General features: G+C 35.9%; 1 protein-coding gene across 16 annotated transcripts in view; it reads right to left on the minus strand.

Moving 5' to 3' along the window:
* The window catches only part of ADD3 (adducin 3), a 116,379-nt gene that overhangs the window by 47,728 nt on the left and 45,293 nt on the right, over positions 1–23,358 (minus strand). Inside the window, exon 1 of one of the 16 annotated variants that reach the window (XM_014563165.2) lies at positions 4,616–4,751. The exons of 13 other annotated variants lie outside the window; for them this stretch is intronic. The gene's annotated coding sequence lies outside the window, so the exon portion shown is untranslated. Of the gene's footprint in view, positions 1–4,035; positions 4,103–4,615; positions 4,752–23,358 lie in introns of those variants that run through there. 2 more of the 16 variants (XM_032490964.1, XM_032490967.1) reach the window with 2 other exon arrangements.

The following is a 23,358-nucleotide window of genomic DNA, read 5'->3' on the forward strand; positions in this document are numbered from 1 at the left end:
AAATTCAAAACAGGCTTTTAAATGGACATTTTTTCATACCCAAAAGATGTATTTGAAATCATTTAATTTATTCTAGTCTCTCTGTGGACAGGAAGTGAATAGAATAAACCTGCAAAAGTTCAGCTCCATTATTAAAGCACTTTTTTTCTTCTTTGTTCCTTTTAACTGTCATGGCTTTTGTATCCAGCAGTTACTGATGGTCAAATGTATTCTGAAGCCCAGCCAAAGATTTTTTTTTTTTTAGGGCAACACTCAAAACAAAGCAAATATTGGCTTAGTTATGACACTTGTTGTTCTAATACATTAATAGCCTATTGTCCACTGTGGTTGTCTCAACAAGATAATACATTGAAAAACATCATTTCCTGATAGGAAGTGAATTCCCACTGTGTGTCACAGGCCCCCAGCCAAAAGCTGGGCTCTCAAGGAGAAAAAGCAGTCCCTTCTGGGATTGCATACATAACAGACCAGAGTAATGATCAGACTTCTTCTCTCTCTTGTTTAAAATGGCTTTCTCCTTCAGCTCAAATTACAATCTATTTGACTGATTTTGCTGTCCTAAGACTGTTTTTCTAAAATGATTTCAAATGTTTTAGACAAAGTTTGTTCAACATCCTGTAGGCAGCAGTATCCTGTATATTTTTAACTATGGACAATTTCCTTTGTCATAAATGCCACAACGGATAAGGTAACTTAACAAAGATGATATCGGGATGTGTCACCAAGACATAGGGTGACCATTTTCAAGGTTAGTTTCATATAAGCAATTGTTTAAGCCACTACAATATATGAGGTCCAATAATTTCAACAGTAGGCAAAAATTGGGGCTGAATTAATCCAAGCACCACAAGTTTGTTTAGAATTTGACTAGTGAGAAACTTGATGTCACTGGGATATCCACACATGGAAGAAGTAACTGTCACTGCCCTAACAAGACATTAATATTCCTTTTTAAATACTGAAAGTATACTTTTTTCCCACTTATTTTCACATGCAAACCGTCCCCCACCCAAACCCCAGGCCAAGAAAATGTCTTTTTATCTTCCTGTTGTAATTATACAAATCAAACGATGAAGTTCTTACTCCATTTTGCTTTCAGGACAGCTGTCATTTGACAGAATTATAAGAACAAAGTTGTGAAACAGGTAATGCTAAACATCCTCTTGTGATGCAGCAAAAATTCCTGCTTCTGCCACTTTATAACTTTGCTGTGTAACTTGGTAACTTTGCTGGCAGGGTGGTAGTGCACAGCTCACCTCTAAGGCTGCTTCCTAGGCATCAAATCCGAAAACTTTAGCTATGTCAAGCAATGTCAATTTTAGCATTCAATCAAACAAGCAGATGTATTAGAGGACTAGAAAGTGAAAACAATTTAAACAAGGGGACTGAAGCCAAGTTTCAAAGCCTTTAGAATTAACTCTGAATGGTCGGATTCATTGAAAATTACAAGGATCCATTTTAAAAACAAACATCACCTCACTCAATCTTTTCCTCAAGTATTCAAGCTTGATAAAAGGATTTGCTTTTCTTCTGGAGTGGGTTTTATATTTTTGAAAGTGATTTTTCACAAAAGGAGACTTTATGTAAAATGCAGTATAATATTCAACTTCTCTTCCTTTACATTCTTAAACTCTCAAATAGCTTAGGCCATAAGGCAGGTCAAATAAATTACAGATCACATAATATCGACAAAAGATGTTTTTAATTTAAATAACAGACACTTCATATAATTTGGGTTATATAGCTTAAGCTGATATTCAAAAAAATACTATATTACAGTTGGAAGGGGCATTAAAACTTATCTATTTCAACCTCTCATTTTATAGATAGTAAAAATGAGGATCAAGGAAGTTAAGTGACCCACCCCACAATCTCACACTCCAGTTACTAGACTTTGATCCCAATGTTATTTCATTAAGCTGCTGAAAAATGACTCCAAGGGCACTCATGAATGGCTGGGACAGCGGGGCCTACTTTAGGTGTTCCAGCCAGAGGAAGAGAAGTTAGTGAGGGGTTTGTCCACTTCCATACTGCACCATCACCCCTTTCTGATAGCATCTGGGTTCTGGATTCTGTCCCAAAATGGAGGTAGGAGAGAGAACTGATAACCTAAATGTATCTGAAAGGAAAGAAAGAGAACAACTTGGAAATAATCCAGATATCTATCAAAAGATGATTAAATTACAGTATATCCATCCATATACTAAAGCACCATACCATCATTAAAAAGAATGAGGTTGATACATAATGGTATGTGTAGTATAATTTAATTTGGATTTTTTAAAAAGATGTCCACTCATATTCATAGAAAAATTCTGGAAAAATAGAGAAGAAACTTCCCACTAGGAAGCAGGACTCAGAGATTAGAGTAAGAGACATTTTGTTGTATGCCCTCTATATTGTTTCTTTTTTACCATGTGCATTTTTTAAGTTATAAAATTAATACTTTTTATACTTTTTAGAAGTACATTAAAGCAGAGAAGGGAACTTCTTTAGACCCCCGGGAAAGCTCTGATAAGGAACACAAAGATGGGGTCTGTCAAGGGTAATTTGATACTTTACACCTAATCTACATCCAATCTATGTGACACATAATTTAATTCTCTAGAAAAGACTTCCTAACCCTTTTCATGTCAGTTTGTATATTAGTTTTCACTAATTCAGTGTGCATAAATAAGATAAAATTTGTACAGCATATTGGAGTAAAGAAGGAGGGGTTTTGGGAGGGGCAGCTATATAATAGGGCTAAGTGAAAAAAAATCACTCCATTTTCTCTATGTTACATAATTATTACAAGAAAAATAAGAAAAGGTATAAATTGGAGATATTTACTGACTTTCTCAAAAAGTTCCAAATAAAATCTATTTAGAAAACCTAATTTCAATATTTAACAACAAACTAGTTGGGGCAAGCTTTGCTCTGGAGCAGCTATAAAAGTCTAAGAGTAACTGTATTCTCCTCAAGTTCAAAGGGCCAGGAGAGGTAATCTAGTTCAGTGGATTGAAACAAACATTTTAAAAAATGAATTAGAACAAGAAATACAGCAGTGTGTTTTTTTGTGCTGTTAAGACAAAATTAATTGGTGTGTATATGGTGCATGTATCAGGTCATAATGCAAAATATATTAAAAAAAAAAAAAAGACTGAAAGCCACTTACCCAAAGCTGTACAACTAATAAGTGTACAGTGAGTTTAGGCAATGTTTAATGAAATGTCTACATAACACCTGTGGTGAGAGGTTTACCTAGTTCCAGCTTAGAATTTTATGTTCTTGTTGAGGAGATGATTTATATACCTATATATCTAATTGCTCAGATATTAAACAATAAATTTCTAAAACTTCTGAGATACACAGTTTGTTTAAAGCAAAGCTTTAGTTTTAATGTCATTTATAAGAATTATTCTGGGTTAAGATCTAAACATTTTGTCTCAATTCTAATACATACATTCCCTTCAGCATTTCTGGAATAGGCATGCATCTTTTACAAAGAGAATTAGGGTATTCTAAGCTGGAAAAAATCTTAGAGAGCTAATCCAAATCCCTAATTTTTTCTGATACCATGCTTTTACTTTATTCTTATATCCTTATGATGTTAGAAAATAGGTAAATACAATTACTACCAAGTTGCAAAGAGGAAGCTGAAGGAAATGCTAGGATGTCTAAGTCACAAAAGGATGACACAATGCCACCCCTGCAAGCTTTACAGAAATCTGCCGTTTTCAAAAGTCACCTTTGATTTCAGCTGAGGCAAATGACTGAACTTGCTTGTACTGAATGGGTGTGTCTACCCCACAAGGGTACACGGTGAACATGCATGAGAGAAAAACAACAGCACACACATCACAGAGTACAGCCTCTCTCTCAACATGCTCACTTTGGCCAGTGCATAATTAAATACTTCACAGACATTTAAAATCCAACTACAAACAGAACTCCAGTATGTGAGAAGACGACAAGTTAGACCCATTTGCAAAGAAAAAACTGCTGAACGTGGCTCTCAATGAATAACAATAAATCTCCTATAGTTCAACTTACCGTTCACGTCACAAACTCTAGAAAGAACACTGAGGCACAGACAAGGCATGGAACAGAACTTTGGGCTGCAGCCTTCCCCAACTCTTCTGACAAATACCCAACAGCAGAAGGACAAAGCATCATTATGACAGAAATAAAGGCTCTTTAGATACTGCCTATTTTTAATTCAGTGAACCCACTCTTACACACAAAGTTCATGTCACGATGTTTCGAAATACAGTACTGCCAGATTATGCTACCAATGGGTCCAATAAATTCAGTGCAAAACACTACTTTAAGCATTTTAATCTTAAATAATTAGCACATTTGGGAAACTACCAGTATTTTCTTTAAACAGTCAATGTCACCCCCAAAACAATTAAGAACAACAATAATTCAATAAACTGTTCAAGAAAAAAAAAAGGCAGATAAGTAAACCAGTAGGAAAAAATTTAGTTAAGGGATAAAGCCACAGGCTCCTCCCCAAGAAGAATATTGCACATTACCAGCAGCTGGCACAAAATTAATCATCTGTCTTATCTGTGCTTCTCCCAAGCTGTGAACTATCAGTATTATAATAGACAATTTTGTACTTACTTACCAAAAAAAATGGAAGCTGCTGTACATTTCTTAAGCTGGTTTTTGTGTGGCAATTCTCATGCAATGCTGCCCTAAAAATGAACTTTGTTTTAAACAGTGAGATATCCACACGGTGCGGTTAGAGCAAGGGTGGAGCCCACTCTGGGGGAAACAACACACCCAGGCAGATTTCAGTGAGAGCAAACTGCACGTTAATATTGCCACAACATTTTTCAGGGCCTCAGAGTCAAAATTAATTGGTTAATCCTCTTCAAAGAAACAGAGGGAAAGTTCATGTTTGTAGATCAGCTTTCCTGCCATGGAATGAAACATAGACATTTCCTTTTTGTGAAGAAAGTAAAAAAAAAAAAAGGCAAGGTAGATCACCCAGCTCAACCAACAGAATGTTAGGTGGAAGTGCTCTACTATAAAGGAAGTCCAACGATGCCAACTTCTAAGTTTAGCAACAGCAGCTTCTGCATATCTCAAGGTGTCAGCAACATTGCTTACTCTAGAACTTGACTTTGGCCTATTTGGCCAAGACAGGGGACCCAAACATCAATAAGCATTACCTCTCCTTCTCTACCAGGGCTCTAGCTCTCCTGGCAATGCACAAACACTAAAAATATTTTCTCATCAACTAACTAGCAAGAGCTGCCTCCAAGAATAAGGGATTTAACTTATGGACTTGCTTTGCTATAATATTGAAATTAACACACAAACAGGAAATCACTTTGAAGAAAATCACTAATAGGCATAATATGCTTTAAACATTTTTTGTGATCACCCACTCTTTCAAATAATTCCATATGTTTTGATTTAAAGAATTTCTTTTCTGACTCATTTCTAAATAAGATATTCAGTAGGATGTATTTATACTGTCTAAAAATCTTTAATAGTGTCTAAAATTTCAGTTATTGAAACTATTACTAAACATTTGATTATTGTTCAAGGTGATTTTAATTACTACTACTTCCAGTATATGCACAGAGACACAACCAACAGTTACTTTTAATTGAACTCCTATAACCCATGAAATAAAAAACAGGTTTCTCAGTGGAATACTCAAGCATATAAAAAATTAGTTATATAATCATTTACATAGAATTTAAAACTAACAATGGAAAAAGCTTTGGGAAAAGACCAGGAAAATATTTTTAATGATACATGTTGTCATATTACCCTCTCCAACTGCTACTCCCTCACATTGGAACAATAAACCAGTTTGGAGTATTAAACATTTCAATATTTTGAGAGATGGCCTAGAGCATCTTCTTTCAGGATCCTGGGGGTAGGTACTAACTGATCTAGCCTTTTGTTGGATTATGAGGCCACTCTTACCATATGATAAGTTAACCCATTCCAAAATACTCCTTTTATAGTCTAAGTATCTGATACAATTATTTTTTCAACCATATATGTAATTATGGATCACCTGCTGCCATCCCTTGCTCTTCCCCACCTAACCTCCAAACTGAACAACACAAAAGTAGCAGTTGGATATTACATTATATTTGAAGAATCCCATCTTGATACTTTTTGGATTTGCACTGCTGGAAATGTCTGTTTTCAAGTCAAACTTCACTTTCACAGCTGCAAAGGAAATGACAAGAGAAGAAAAACACAGCCAATATATATCAGCAATTAATTCCATCCACAACTGCCCAGCTGTTTGTGCATGGAAGAATCAGTCTGTTTCCTTTTGGGGCTTTCACCACTGAAAATTGATACTGCACATTCAGAGACACAAGCTGTTTGTAACATGTCAGGAATGTGCACAAGATCACACAGGGTTGAAGAGACAAAATGAAATCCAGATCTAGTTTTCTTGGGACTTGCCAGTATTATTTCATAGCTTAAAAAAAAAACAAAACAAAAAAAACAAAAAAAAAAAACCAAAGCAAAGAAAAAGACACCATAAAAACACCTCAATCACAAAGAGAGCAAAATACATTAAAAAAAATTCTCCCTTCTGAATACCACTCTTCCAGTAGAGGAAAATCTGCCAATGACATCAGATTTAGTATCAAGAATAGACACTCTGATTTATTGGCATAGACAAGGTGTCACATTCTTAGGAATCCACATGCCCCCAATTCGTTAAATCCAGCCAATACTTTTTGGACTACATAGCTGCTTGCCCAATGTGTAGTTAGTCTCCTAAAAAAAAAAATCCTTATAAACAAGAAAAGTTGTTGGGAACCAGTGCTTTCACCACAGTCCTGCAGAAAAGCAAGTTTTTCTTGGTTAGCTCAGACACTATTTGGCATCCATATACACCTGCCTATTTCAGGGATTCATGTAAATTTACAGATTCAATCTTCTAGGGTAACTCTCAAGTAATCAAATTTCTCCTTCCCTCTCCCCATCAGTTTTGTGGGTTTTAAATAAAAATAGTCTTTACTAAGTGCCAGAGGCTTTACAACTATAGTATGTGTTCATGTGCAACTCAAGAAGGAAGAACTCCCCTTCCCTCCCTGCCCTCCAATTCCAATTTTATCTTGAATATTTGTTTCATTTAAATCTTGTAAAATGTCATTTTGTTATACTGTATTTTCAAAAACACAGTATGTCAAATAACTTGCGCTTTCAGTATTAAAAATGACTTGTGATTAATTATTGTTATGAAAGTTAGAGAAAAGAAAATGACATTTTTAGAAGAAAATAATTCAAAGCATATTTTAGCTATTTTACTGGGTTTTTATAAGAAACTAGGTATCCCTATGATTGAATTCATTGTTCTAAGCACCTCCCCTCCCCTCTTTTGCTGCACAAGAGTTCATGTGCTAATGCCAGAATGTTTTCAAACACAACTTAGATGGGACACTCAATTTGGGCACTACTAGGGGAAGAACTGAAGAGAAGAAAAGCTCTCTGGTCCAAAAACGAACGACATTTTATAATCTTCAGAATGAAGACTCTCTCAAGTGCCGGAACACAAACCAGCACAATGAGAGGTTGTCTCCAAGTAAAGTGCTGTAAGAGCATGTAGTGTGTTTTGTTAAAAGAAATATAAGGCATCTCAAACATGTGGTAGACTGAAAACAAAGCACAAAATCAAAAAAGTTTTTCCCTTAACAAACGTCATCTGATCAAGGATGTGTCTGGGGCAGGAGACGGGAGGAGAACAAAGTTTAACCTCTGGCTCATGGTGACTCCTAGAAATATGTATAATTGTTAGTGACTCAAACAGTGACAGAGATGAATTTTGCTTGGCAAGCTTTAGCTCTGTGGGACATTCAGACTAGTTTGAAATGTCTAAGGGAAGGAACCTCCCTACCTACAGGGCTAGCTAAGGAAAGAAAAAGTCTTTCTGAGCTGTTTAAATCGGGTAACTTAAACTCATGGTACTCTAACTAAAGCCTTGGGTGGCATTAACAAAGACCCTTCAAGAGAGGAACTCATTTTTAAAGTGATTTTTTTCCCCTCAACAATTTATTATAATATTTAATACTGATATATATGTATTTATTATGTTATTCTTAAGAATTTGACATATACACCAAATTTTAAAGAATTTTAAAGAGAGCACCATATATGCACTACCTAGATTCTATCATTAACACTGTTACTATACTTATCTTATCACATATCTCTTCATCTGTCCATTCTCCTTTCCATCCATTAATGTATCTTATCTTTCAGGTATTTTAAAGTAAATTACAAGCATCAGTATACTTCCCCCTAAATACTTCCGCATGCTTATCATTACCTAGAGTTCAATATTTGCTTACGACTTTTTTCTTTTGATGTACAATTTACATACAATGAAATGCAGAAAAGTAAGTGTACACTTGTATATCCAGTTCCTGTCAAGATACAGAACATGATCTTCACCCCAGAAAATTCCCTCATGCCTCTTCCCAGGCAATCCCCTTCTCCCACTTCCCCAGAGACAATCATTATTTTGATTTTAAAAGTGTTTTAAACAACCTCAAGTAGTCATGCCTTTGCAACCTGTGCATCAGAATATTCTCCACTACAAATAGATGGAAGAAGCCTAAAAAGAAATCATAAAGTTAAAAAGAAGTGGAGACTCATCTGCTCCAATTACTTAATCTCTTAGGTGAAGGAAAAAAACCTTAAAGTCTTGGCTGCCTGTACCAGTCACCCAACTAACCGGTCAGTAATTTACTGGATGGGCCTAGTTGAAGGCTCTTAGGCAGCAGCGCTACACTTCATTTTAGGATGAAGAGAGCAGAAGCTTTGGAGATAATGCTGGCTCAGAGGAAGAGGTCAACCACTTACAGGCTCTGCATCTTAAACATTATTTTTTTGGTTTTGGCTTTTTAAACGCTGTTGAATCTCAGTTCTCTCATCTGCAAAACAAGGAAAATCTTAACTCGTAAAGTTGTATGGATTAAAAGAGAGAACCTTTGTAAAGTGCCTGGCATCTAGTAAGTGATCAAAGGAAGGAAACCCAGGAATCAGAGGGAAAACTGACAGTACAAAGTATAGTTCAAGGACATGCACTTTCCCATATTGCTCCTAAGTTCTTGTGCTACCCTATATTTGCTCTCATTTTGCATATATGAGAGTTGTTCACATTTGAGAGAAAAAAAAAGGCTACTACTTTTCTGTTTACCTCTATGACAGAACTGAGTGGTAGGAGGAGGAAAGCATAGACTTCTGACTTCGTAGTGATGACGGATACCTTATATTTTTACCTGTGTATGTATATACAGCTCCCTTTGCCTGGAGTGATCTTCCTTTTATCCACCAAATGAAAATTCAAGGCCCAGTTAAAATCTAACCTACTTTCCTGATCTACTCCAAACAAATTGAAAGCTCCTTCATCCGTGTTGCCATAATGCTGTAAATAACAGCATTACAGAACTCTACATACCAGCTGGCTGCTTCTATGTGTTTCCGCTACTTGAATGGGAGCATTTCTGTACCCCAGAGCCTAGCACACTGAAACCATCCCTAAGTATGTCCTGAATGGACATGCCTGGGTAAGTGGGTAGTTATGATAAAAGTAGCAAAACGACTAAGGCTGAACACTTAAAAGGAAAGGAAAGCACCAGAAAAAAGGAGGGCAGGGAGATGATCATAGAGCATATTAAAAGGCATGAAATTAAAAAAGAGATTAGAAGCCAACTGTGTGCAAACTTTTGTGTTCTCAGAGAAGTGACTGCCACTAAGCAATTAAAGTGCCACTAGAGTAACTCAGACTGCTGTGTGCTTTATATCCTTATCCCGTGTACTACCCACAACAACCCTATCAGGCAGTAACGTTATGTTCCTTTTACAGACCAGAGTACTGGGACTCAAAGAGGTTAAGCAAATAAGGTCACACAACTAGTAGCAATGGAGAGAAAAAGCAGAGCAGTGATTTTTCATTACAAGTCGTTTTCACATGAGACCAATTTTACACACAGTGTGAGGAGGTTCTGGGTTAAAGAAAACCCAGACAGTTGAGAGGCAACCAAATAGTACAAGAGATTCAAAGGAAAAAAAGGCCTGGACAAAACATAAAAGAAACAGCTGAGGCAGTAAGAGGTGTGTGAGTTCTAAGTAGGAATTTATCTTTTCAGGACAGTCCGCCAGCCCGGAGTTATGAAACGTAAGCGAGAGATAGCCCTAGAATCCGTGGGAGTGCTAAAGAGTAGTGCTTACCCTCGCGTGGCTTTTCACCCCAAACGAACTGTTCTCAAAGGTGATGATACAACATGGATAACTCTTTGGCAGAAATGCTGACCATGGTGTTCATGCTTCAGGAGATACAGAGAGCCTTGCCAAGCTGGTAAAATGAACTCTCTTCTTCGGGCATCTCTGGCTACAGTCTATAATTTCTCCTTTAAGAACACCCTGGTTTTGTCTCCCTGGCAAAGATGGATTTATAACAGAAAACCTCCTAGAAGCCTCCACCATGACGTTTAAAGCCTTAAGTCCCACAGCCTCTGGCTCAACCCTAACACAGCACTCATTACACTGATTCACAAGTGCCTGTTCACTGACAGAGTTGTCACACATGCTATGAGAAGTGGCAGGACAGAGCCCCTCAGTTCAAAAAATATTACAGATGGTAAATGAATAATGTCCTTTCCCTATTTAATATTTGATAGATGGTTATTTGTTAAAAGAGGTAATACAAGGGGGGAGGGTATAGCTCAAGTGGTAGAGCGCATGCTTAGCATGCATGAGGTCTTGGGTTCAATACCCAGTACCTCCATTAAAAAAAATTAAAAATAAGCCTAATTACCTACGCCCCCCAAAAAGAATTAAAAACAGAACAAAACAAAAAAGAGGTAATACAAGATCTAAAGAGGAAGTAATTACAGAAGAATCATAGTATAGAAAAGGTTGGGAATGAGATATGGTTAATGTTCAAAGTAAGTTTTTTCTGGATTAAAAAAATGTATTCAATATACAATGATTGGTGAGTCAAGCCTAATAAAGCTGAGGTTGAACTTCAGTAAAACATTAGGTCTAAAAGACTAGGCATTATTCCAATTTTAAACAAAAATTAACCAAACTAGTGAGCTTGTATTATATCTGGAGGTTGCCAAACTTCAAGTGGAAAAAAATGTGGCTTTGACTCAACCATGGCATAATAAGTCCAAAAACAATGCATTTTATTAACCTTTTAGAAGATGACAAAGGCGTCATTGAAAAAAAACCCCACAGAATAGAAAGTAAAGTGTGAATATTTATGTGCTATTAAAAAATCTGCATTCACATATAATTTTTGCTTTGGAGAAAAGTCCAAAAACAGAGCAGAAAACAAGTAAAAATAAAATATAAAATGGCTACACAACATATGAAACATTCATAACAAATGCAATTTCTTGTTAAAAACATTACTTTTGTTCTGATCTGCTCCATCTAAGGGTATGGGACTACTACAGCCACTGTTGCTTTTTCTAAATATGAGAAAAAAAATCTCTTTAGTTGGAGAAATATTTCAAATAATTTACTCAGTGAAAAAAGCCATACCAATTTTTTTTTTCAATCTCGGAAAATTTAAGTATTCTCATCCCCCAAATTCAAGTATTTAGCTTCAAACACTGTTAAGATTGGTAAGTGGCCAAGTTGACAAATCACATGACTTTCCGAACTAATATTCTTACCTCTCCAGAGCTTGCTCTGGAACACGTGCCACCTATCCATGACAAGAACTACAGCCCATCCTCTAAAGCTAAAAAAGCTTCAAATCCCCAAATACTACCATAAACTCTTTCTGAGACAGGCAAGAAAGAGGTTTAGAAATTTTCTCCCCACCTTCACTACCATTTCTCAACCCCTCCTGCTTCACCTGCCCTCAGTGAAAGTATCTTCAGATGGTTGTAGATTTGCTAACTTTCTATTTCCTCAAACTGACAGCATGATAGGAGATTTAATTAAAACAAAACACAAAAACAAAAGTGGCCCATAAACACATCTCTTCTTCACATTTTAGAGGCACTTCAGTTTACTGCATTATATTTCCTGCCCCCAAGTATTACTAAAGTTGGAGAATATCAACTTGTTCTGTGCCAAATCTATAGCTGTACTGATTTTAGATTTAAAATTTTTTTCTTTAAATTCTAAGGTGGTTAGTCAATTTATCAACTAATCTTTCTACTTTTCTGCTTAAATTCATTTATTCTTTTAATAGCAATTCATTCAACGCCTGTTATATGCTACAAGTGAGGAGGTCGTACAGCTGGAGAATGCAAAAAGTGAATGAGACATGACCCCTAATTCTAAAATACTAGCAACGTAGACATAGTGGGTTTGGGGGAGGAAGAAAGGAGATACAGCTTCTTAAAGAATTATACAGTACACTGTGTTTCTGTGTTATAATAGATGTATTACAGACTCAGAGAAAGGAGCCAATTTGAAAGGTTCCTGGGAAGTTACATTGGAGCATGGCCTTAAAAGAATGAGTAGGTATGGGGGGTGGAGGGTAGAAAGATATGCAGGGACAACATACTTCTTAACAAACCTCTACCACATGGCTTTACTTTAAATAAAAGTATCACGGATTGCAACAAACACAAAAAGGAAATAAAAACTGTCACTAGTTAATAGCTTGCAGCGGCTTATATAATTTAAGCAAGAGGAACCCTGCAATCTACTAGCAAACCATAGTTTTGTGTCTTGTGCTTTTGCTTTCACACTAATCTTTTGACTTGCATGCTAAGAAAAGAAACTCAAAAGCCATTTATATCCAATGCTTGTTCTTACACTGCACTAACTAATGACTTAGAAATAATTAAGACCAATTATCTTGAAGGCAGTCAAACTGCAATCTGCTACCATATCATCATGAAAGGAGGCTTAAGAATGTTCTAGGCTAATACCAAAGTCAGTAAACAAAGACATGGTCAACCTGGCACAGATACACCATACCCTATGGGTTCAAAGCCTTAATAGTACCAAGTATAAGCATAGTAGATTTAATGGGAGGGCCTAGGAAGAAAAGAGAAAAGCACAATTGATCACAAGCATTGTGATTGTGTTTGTAAGGCTCCTAAATGCTCAAGTTCACTGGCCCAGGAAGGTGCTGATGCCTACAAGAAAGATTACTTTTGTGGATTGGAAAATTTGACTAATCTGATGAAAGGTGAAAAGAATGCCCTGTTAAATTGCTGAGAACAGACCACCCATTTTGATTAAGTTATTACTGATGTGAAAATGCCATAAGGTTAACATTTAAGATACGTTTCCAAATGAAAAAGGAAGAAAAAAAAGATGTTTTCATATCAAAGTACTTTTAAGTAACAAACTCCCCATTTTTATGGAGAATATTATTATAAAGATCATCATTTACAACACACACGACATGACAACAAGTAATAAAATCTAAAACAGAAAAATTTAAGTAGGATCACTTAATATTATGTGAATTCCTAAAAGATTCCTTGCCAGGTTATTTTAAATAGTAATCTCCCCTGCATTTAACATATTATATTAGGATACAGCCACCTTTTTAGAGCACCTGTTTTACATAAAGCAAGGGCTGTCTACTTTATATTCATGAATTCACACCTATAACAACTAAGCTCTGACAAAAAAGAAAAAAAAACTGTTGCAAAATGTTCAAACTGAGAGGTTTAATCCTAGTGTAGGAATTCCTCAGTGAAATACGTATCTTTGGACAGTGTTTAAGTAACTTCCTCAGAATATTTAGAGAAAGAACAAATCACCAACAACCTCATGAGAACTGCTCCTGAGCCTCTGAGAAGGGAGGTGACTAGAGCAGCACAAACACTGGGTGGAAGAGGGAAAAGGAGGAGCTAAGAAAAGCAGATGAAGAGACATCTAAGGAGCCACGAGTGATGAGATAAGGAAGATCAAGTAACCGTGGCAGCAGTACACACCCAGGCCCCACAGGCAGCCGCAGGGCTTACTTCAAGGGGGTGGAATGCTGTGAGCAAGTAAACAATTTTGGTTTTGTTTAACTGAAAGGTTGAGCAACCCTACAAGTGGGAGAAGGAAAAAGAAGAGGTGTTTTTTTTTTAACACAGAGTAAGTTAGGATATGATAAATGGCTAACACTTTAAAAAATTTTTAAACAACAAAAGAGAGTATCTTATATATGAACATGAAAAATTGAGACCTTTGAGGAAAAACACTATAAAGCCCATGGAAATCCAGAGCTGCATTATTTATTGATTGTCATGATAAAGCCTTTTATCCTGTGGACTGTGCCATCCTTCAAACAAGAAGATCCCCACAAAGCTCACTGACAAGCATTGTGGGGGATGTGGGTCAGTGTAGTTTTTCTTTACTCCAACTTTCAATTTGGCAGCTTATAGAAACAATTCTCAATGGCTGAGTTTTTAAAGCTTACTCCAAGATAAGCAGGACTGTGACTCCAGTGGGCTATTTCCAAGTTGCCAAGCCATTAATCTAAAACAGCTCTCAAATCCTTTAAACTGATTCCTGCTGGTCCAGTATAATAAATGATATGGTGTTTTAAATAAAAAGGGGAGGGCGATGGGGAAAAGAAGGCCCAAACTAGTACCTCTGGAGTTGCTATTAAGTTTAAAAAAACTTGAAGTAGAATCAATATGTAATATACATTTACTACCATATTTTTCCAATTGTGTGGCTAGAAATTATAGAAAGGATTTTTCATAGGCCTTCTCCCAGAAGCAAATTACTTTCTTCAATTTCAAGTTTAATACTTATTTATTACATTTGCCACACCCCCAGAAATAAAAGCTAAAAGCAACCCCCTTCAAAACAAGAGATATTTCAAGCTTTTTGCAGATGATTTACATTAATCACATCTGTTCATTCTTCTAGGCATTAATTAATACCTTCCTACAGGAATTGGAAAAGGGACATTGTAGATTCAAGTATTTGCCTTTGCCATGACATAAAAGATGTACCTGATAAACCAAGTAAGCCATCAGCGTCCCTCGACAGTGTCTTTAGTACCATCAGAACAGAGCAACCAGCGGCAGTTTTAGCATTCTGACTCACCGGTTTAAAAACAAGAATTTGTAGCTAGGGTTCAAAGGAGCAAACTTCTTTCAATATAAAGTCATTATGTAGATCATACCACTATTAAGAAATACTCATAGAAATAAATATTCTTTTATTTCAGTAATTTTAAAAATCGAGACATTTAATTACATCACAAAACAATATAAACATACATCACAAAGCAGTATAAACAGTTAAAAACTTATGAAAGAATTCCTAATCACAGTCAGTCAATTTACCAGGGAGAATAGGATCAAAAGGAAAAAATAAAAGTTGCCTGCCCTTCTGAAAATGATGAGCTCAACATTGTGAAGAGAAAATTGCTAAATTAGAAATCAGATTTTAAGTTACAACTTACGGGGGTAGAGAGTTCTTTCTGCAAAGTAGGGAGTTGTTATTAGACCCCCATCCCCCCCAACCCCCACATAAAGCCAGAATCTTGAAGGGTAATACCCTCAGTTTAAAAGGTAGACAAAAAAAAAAACTGTTCACAAACAAAGGGAATTTAAAACACCCCCCCCCAAAAGCCTTATCTGTCTTTTCTAGGACAATGAATAGGAAAAGAAAAGTCTCCCGTGAGAATCTGTAACTACCGGTTTATCCTCCCAAGAATTTGAGACTTGAATTTACATACCAGTATGGTCCAGAAAACTCCATGCCAGGAAAGTAACCTAAAGTGGTCTTAGGTTGGTAGTCCCCACCCAGATATCTGGCAAAAAGGAAACAGATCCTGTCTGGAGAAAGATGCATTCAAAACAGACTACCTAAGGATTCCCAAAGATAAAACCCTGCCAAGTTCAAAATTCAGAATTACAAAGCACATGAGTAAACCAACCACATTAAACAAAAAATCAGCAGAAACAACAGAGTAGAATTTGATACCTCCCCCACCCCCAGAACCGCAGACAATGGAATACTGAGATATAGACTATAAAATAAGTATTTTTTACAATGTTAAAAATATTTAGAAGCAAGAGACAGAAACAAGATGTTATAAAGGAAGACCAGTAGATTTGTAAAATTACTGATATAATAATTGAAAAAAACCTTAATGAATAGATTAAAAGTAGAATAGACCCAAGTGGAAAGAGAATAAACTGCAATACAGATTTGAAAAAACTAGCCAGACTGAAGCACAGAGAGACAAAGAAAGGGAGTATGTACAAGATAGACTAAGAGGCACAGCGAGTAAAGAAGTCGATATACTCGACAGAGTTCCTAAAGAGGAAACAGAAAGGGGAAAGAGGTCATGCTCAAGGAGATCAGGACTAGAAAATTTCCAGAGCTGTTCAGAGACAAATCACCTGTAAAGGACTAACAATTAGCTTTGCAGTAGACTTCAAAAGAAAAAAATAAGTAAAAGTTGTTAAGACACAGAAATAATATTTCCAAAGTGCTGAGAGAAGGTAACTGTCAGTCTAGAATTGTATATCAAACAAAACTTATCAAGGGTAAGTAAAATAAACACTGTCTCACTAAAGTGTCCTCTAAACTCATTAAAGGAACTTTCAAAGGATTAATTTTAGAAAGAAATAAAGACTGGAAGTAAGACCTGAGATAGAGGAGTGAGCGAAGAAATTCGTAAACAAGTAATTTTTAAAATGCTATATAAAACAATAGCAATACAAATGCAGGGGGTTAAAAAGAAGGAGGAACTAAAATCTTGGTCAAAAGCATCACATAAAATGGGAATGGAGAGTAAGAGTTAAAGTGTTTTAAGATCCTTGCATTGTTCACAAGGGGAGAGAGCGCTATTACCTTTATCTGGAATATTTTCAAAACCACTAAAAATCAGTAATAATAAAAAAAGACAATCTAATTCTGCCTATTAGTAAAAGATCTGAACAGGCACTTCACAAAAGAGACTCTCTAAGTGACCAATAATTTACATAAAGAAATAACCATCATCATCAGTCATTAGGGAAATACAAATTAAAACCACAGTGAGATACTGCTATCTACCTACAAATATGTTTAAAATGATAACAAAAATAAAACCCAAAAAACTGTTACTACCATGTATTGGAAAGAAGGCGGAGCATCTGGAACTCTCAAACACTACAAGTTCTTGTGCAATTAGTATAAATATTTTGGAAAACTGGCATTACCTACAAAAGCTGGACATGCACCTGCCCTGTAATCCAGCCACTCCTCTCCCAGGAATACATCCAGTAGAAATGCATATACATGAACACCAAAAATATACACAAAGATGTTCATGGCAGAATTGTTTTTAATAGCCAAAACCTGGAAATAATCTGAATGTCCATCAACAAAATGGATTATTGTACATTCCTAGTGAGGATGAGCTATTGTAACATGCAACAGCATGGACGAGTTTCACAAAAAAAAAATGTTGAGCAAAATAAGCCAGATACAAAAGAGGAGATATTGAATGATTCCATTTATACAAAATTCAGAAGCAGGCAATGCCAACCTATGGTATGTCAGCATTAGGGCTACCATGCAGGGAGTGGGTAATGCCTGAGAAGGAACATCAGGGTGTTTCTGGTATTCAGTTTCCTGATCTAGGCGAGGTTACACAGTGTTCATTTTGTACATATTCATCAAGCTTCACCTTATGATGTGTGCACTTTTATGTTTGTATGTTATGTTAAACTTCATTTAAAGGTTTATCTGAAAAAATTTAGACAATTTATAAGAGAAAAGATTCCTTTCTTTCTGTAGCAAAAGCTTAAAACTTGATGTGATCTCTTCCATTGGCTCTCCAGAAATACTGTTAAATCCTCTTTTTCACAAACCAAAGCATTTTCCTAATTTAATCTAAGAAATAATCCAAGCTCTTCTACACACTAAATTGTATATTTCCTATAAAAACAAGAATTAAGCAATCCATATAATTTTAACTGCTCAGTATGAGGCATAATAAATTAAGAGATTCTCAAAGAATTAAGTCACAAAACAGTATACTCTTACTTTATCACATTAACAATACAATGAATGGACTGAAATGGACAGTGTAACTTAAATGATCACAATGTTCAATCACTGTGGCCAATGCAACATTAAAGAATTAACACATTCCACTGTCTGAATGTATTCAACAGTTTCTCCCATCTTCAGATACTAATACCATTTTTCAGTGATTAGAAACATTTCCAACATGCTCACAAAACATTTAAATATAAAATAAGACTCAGTCATTTAAAAATTGACGTTCAAAACTAAATAATCACATAAAACAAAACCAAAAAGCTGTATGTAATTACTGATGCACAGCAAATAATCAGGAATTCTTTGTTTCTCTTTATCATATTTTCTACTGGGTTAAGATTCTGAAATTTCTATCCAAAACTAACACATTTCAGTGCTATACCATCTTGCCCTATCATAAGAGAGTTTTCTGGATTCTTATTGTACAGAAACTTTATGTTCATGTTATTCTACTTTTGCCTAACATTATTTCATCTCACAGTGCAAGAATCTGATAGAGAATATGATGTGGAAATCTATCTCTGTCGGCAGATGGCTATTTTCTGGTGTTATCAAAGAGCAAAGACTGGGAAAAGGATTCCTAAAAAAAATTGGAAGATTCAGTCTCATTCAGTAATTTATTAAAATTGCACACCATTTTGAAAACTTTTGTGGTTTGTAATTCATACTTTAAAACATATAAAGGATAGTTTTTTTATTTTGTTTTGTTTTTGGTGAAGGAAAGTACAGCCTTTATTGCAAGGCCAAGCAAGAAGAATAGGCAGCTCATGTTCAAAAGACCCGAACTCCTTGATGGATGGGTTTTTAAAGACAGTGTGAGGGAGAGGGTAACAGGGTGCATGACCACTTATGCACACTTTTCTCATTGGTTGATGGTGAGGTAACAGGGTGATGTTTCAGCAATCTCAGTCATCAAACTTCTGGTTCCAACTGATCTGGGATCTATGCACTGGTGAGGTTTGTATTCTTGATAATAAAAATCTAGTCGTCAACAGAACCAGGATCTAGTTCTAGTTCTAACTCTATTTCTAACTCACAGCACGATTTTGGCTAATTTACTCAGTCTTTCTGGACCCAAGTTTCCTCAACTGCAAATGAGGGGACTGAATTAGATACCCTTGAAGATTTCATACAATGTTAACATTCTATGATGAGTTTGATGAAAAATTTAACTCAGACTAGAAATTTACATGAATGATTATACTACCCAGATAAAGATAATGCAGAAACACAAGAGAAAAAGCATATACAAATATTACGTTGTACATCTAAAATGAATATACTGTTGTATGTCAATTATACTTCAGTAAAATACATATATATGTATTTTAAAAAAGCAAATTGTTAATTCTCCATTAGGCAGTCCATTTGTTGTGGTAGATCTCCATGCAAATTGATATTCCTTATTACTCTACAAGCAACTGGATTTCATCTGCGTATTACAGCATTTATGTGCGCTACAGTAATTTTACTCGATGTGAGGTATAGTGCCAATTTGCTTCACTCCTTACAAAAATACTTCTTGAAGATGCTTTCATTCTGTGTTCCTAAAGTAAGGCTTAACTTAGACTTCCCCAAGACCAACTAGTAGTAAGACGAAAAAAAAAAAAATTCTTTTCATACTGTGCTACACCAACATAAGTGTCAGCCATAAGCCCCTGTCCACTATCTACAATGTCAGGAGGCCATCAGCATTACCTGTGTCTACTTTGGCTGTAATTTGTGGCTCTGTTGGGTAAGCTTCACCATCTGGAACACTGTGGCTTCATCCTTTTAAGTCAAAAAGCTCAACTGGCTTCTTTCCACCTTTCATATTTGGAGGTAATAGCCATTAATACAATGAGAGACAACTGCATTCTGTCCTAGTAGAGAGCTCGTGCTCCCTAAATGTCAGATACAGCTGAAAGGACCTAAAAGGTCATCTTGTCCAATCCTCTCTTTTCACCTTTGAGAATTCAGGTCACTACCTAAGGTCACACAGAATACTTATCTCCTGACTTCAGCCCAGTACTCCTTCCACTCTTATCATAAAAGTTAAAGTTGCCATTCAGGAAAGAATGCTCAGATCAGAATTCTCTCTCCTGTGGAACTTGTTGATTATCATTCCGCTGAATCATCAATGAAACATTTCCACTGCAAATGAGATGAAATATTGAAAAACATTTCCAAGCTATCTGTCCAATGTCAAGAAACAAATTTGCACTAATGAGAGCAACTTACTAGCATATTAGGCCTAAACATACATTAGACTACAAAAATCCTAAGGAAGGAAGGTGCTCTGAGTAATTAGTATTGTTCTAGTGGCAATCAAAGATTTTTAGGGTGGTAAGGGATAAAAGAAGAAACATCCTGAGGTTTTTCTAAAGCCTTGAGAGAACAAAATAGTGGAATGGTTAGAATACAGAGCAAGTATTTGATTCTTTATAAAGGAATTGTGTGGTTTATAAAAGAAATAGAGCTGCTTCAATTATAGCACTAAAATAAGAAAATGCTCTTGGGACCTTCTGTTAAAAATTTATTCAGAGAGGGTTTCTCCTTGTCATTCAGTTTTTGCAGCACACATATCCCATGTTTAATTCACTCTCTGCCTCTAACCTAGTATTTAACCATTGTTCACATTCTAATCTGGGCATAAATCCAATCTCTTGCTTTGTGAAACACTGGAAAAAACTTTAATATATTAGGAAACTTAAAAAATTAAATGAACAGGAGGGAAAGCAAGTATATTTTCACACAAAGTACAGGATACAGCTGTGATCTGTCAACCTTACCGGACTATCTCCTCAGCTAACAGCAAAGTTACAGGACTCTCCTTAACTCAACAGGAAGTAGCAATCTAGAAAACAGAATGTTCCCAAGCCCGAATTCTATTCCTTTCACTTCACATATCCAGCACACACTCACCCTTTGACCAAGCCTGTGTTGAACACACCCATTTAAATAGCCTTGACGAAGTGTCAGTAAGCCTATAGAGGACAAGTATTTTGAGAGCCCACAAGAATAACCTTTAATCATGATGTCCCCAAATAAAAAAACCTATGTTGACTATACCCTTCTGAGGAAACAAGTTGTAGTGAGAATGACAAAACCAGCCTTGGCTCTTAAGAAATTCATACTTCTATGGATGATCTTTAGTTTCACATTTCTGAAAGTTGCTTCCATGGCACCAAAATATAACTAAAATATATAATATCCTTTTATATCCTTTGCAGGATACTATGTGAGCTCACAAATAAGGTATCTAACGCAGGCCCAGGGCAACAGAGGTGAAAAGGGACCATTTCATAATGGAGCTAACATGTGATTGTAATGTATACACACTTTTTAAGAGACATAAATTATATACATGTGATTTATGAATTATAATTTAAAAGGATAAGAGTTAGCCAAGCAAAGAAGCAGTGGAAGAGTAGTCTATGTACTAGCAGGAGCATGAGAAAAAGCAACAGCATATTTGGGACCAATGATAATTTATAGCAGATCCTTCCTACAGCTCCATTTGAGAATGGGTCTGTGATCCTGAAAAGTCAGTCAGCTGGATACTTAGATGCTGACTGAGGTGCTCAGGTGAATCAATAGATCATATTGCAAATGGTAACTCTGCATATATAGATAAGAAAGGCTCAAAACAAAGGAAATAGTGATGTGCTCAAATGGGTGTGTTTAGAGAAGGGAGGAAGTGGTTGAGCATTTTAACCAAGAAAACATATAGAATTACTTTCAAAAGAATACCCCCTTTTAATAGCCTGATTTTTCCAGCTTACTTTTTAAATCAATTGGAGGAGAGCACACTGGTGTTGCCACAGTTCCTCACAAAGTACCAAACCATGGATCTCACACACAAAAACAGAGTTCACCCTCAAACAGGAAGTCACCGTCTTGTCAGTTAAATGGTACACATTAGAAATGAAAAGATCAGCTGTATGGAAAAAGCAATAAAAGAACACGTGGAACAGAGAGAAGGAACTCTTTCTGAGATTTTGCTCTCTCCCAAAGCACGCTCCACAATTTATGAACAGCTGGGAAATTTCCTCTTCACAGGAAAAGGGTGACATCTTAGTTCACAGTAAAGTGGAAATGACAAAAACCGACTGTATTACACAGAAAAAAAGGTGTTTCCTGAAGGAAGGAGACAAAGCACTGCCTTTATTAAAGCATGTATGCACACACACACACACAGGAAAAGCAAAATATATGAATACAGCAAGCAGAAAAAATATTTTTTAAGAGATAAAGGAGGAAACAACTAAATCAAGATGTTTCATAGTAGAAGTTAGCCTCAGTGGATAATCATTTTGTCCCAGTGGGTTATCTCAAGTACAAATACGCTTAATGAGAATGTTAAGAACACGTTTGCACTTTATACACACACAGGGATTTTTATCTATATTTAAAAAAATAAGTATCTAGTTTGTTTTTCTTACACACACACAAAGGATCCATGTTTTACCACTAACATCACTAGTTCTTATAGCTCAGGTTATTTCAAAGAATTGATGCTTAATGACTTATTCATTAAATAAACTGTAGTGATTCTTAATAAGCATATTCTTTCATTCAACAAAAAGTATTCTCTGAGTGCCTACTCTGCACTAGACAGCAGTTAACATGACTGAGACACAGTGGAGTATAAGCTTCCTGCCCTCTAGAAATTTACATTATTCACAGTTGTGAAGGACATATTTTAAAAACCGCTTTGCCTAGTTTTGTTGTACTGACTTTACAAAGTTTTACTGTGACTTTATAACTTTACTGCAAAACAGAATCACATGAGGGGTTTTAAAAAATCTTAATACCCAGGCTGCATTCCCAAACTATTTAAATCAGAACCTTGGGAGTGAGACCCAATCAGTATTTTTTTTTTAAGCTTCCTAGATGACTTCAAAGAATAGTCATATTTGAGTACTAGTGAACTAGAGCATTGGTTCTCAGCTTTGGATCTTTGATGGAATGAAGATAAAAATAAAGACTCTCTAGAAATAGATTCCTCTATGTTCTCCCAATCCTACCAGCCCAAAGTAAGAAGGTTCACTGGGGGTACAGGACAAGTTTCTCAGTGGGAAGGTGAGATCTACTTGCTATCAACAACAGCAACTCCCCTCATCCTTCAGCCTAATCAAAAGATAATCCTTGCAGAGGGACTATCAAGCTTGCTATTTCTGCCTCCTGCTAGGACTACATTTAGGATACACAAACTGGGGACAGAATAGTCATCCTGGGATGTACTGACACACATGAAGCATGTGGGACTGCTTCTATAATAGGATAATAGCATAAGAATTGTTTTTAAAAATTCTGTTTATTGGATTATTTTTCTAATCTTAGGATCAAAAGAATCACACTGGGGTCCAAATTAGCAAGAAGGGGTTAGGCATCATTAACTCAAGT

Source organism: Camelus ferus, chromosome 11 (assembly GCF_009834535.1).
Source record: "Camelus ferus isolate YT-003-E chromosome 11, BCGSAC_Cfer_1.0, whole genome shotgun sequence".
NCBI classification, from domain to species: domain Eukaryota; kingdom Metazoa; phylum Chordata; class Mammalia; order Artiodactyla; family Camelidae; genus Camelus; species Camelus ferus.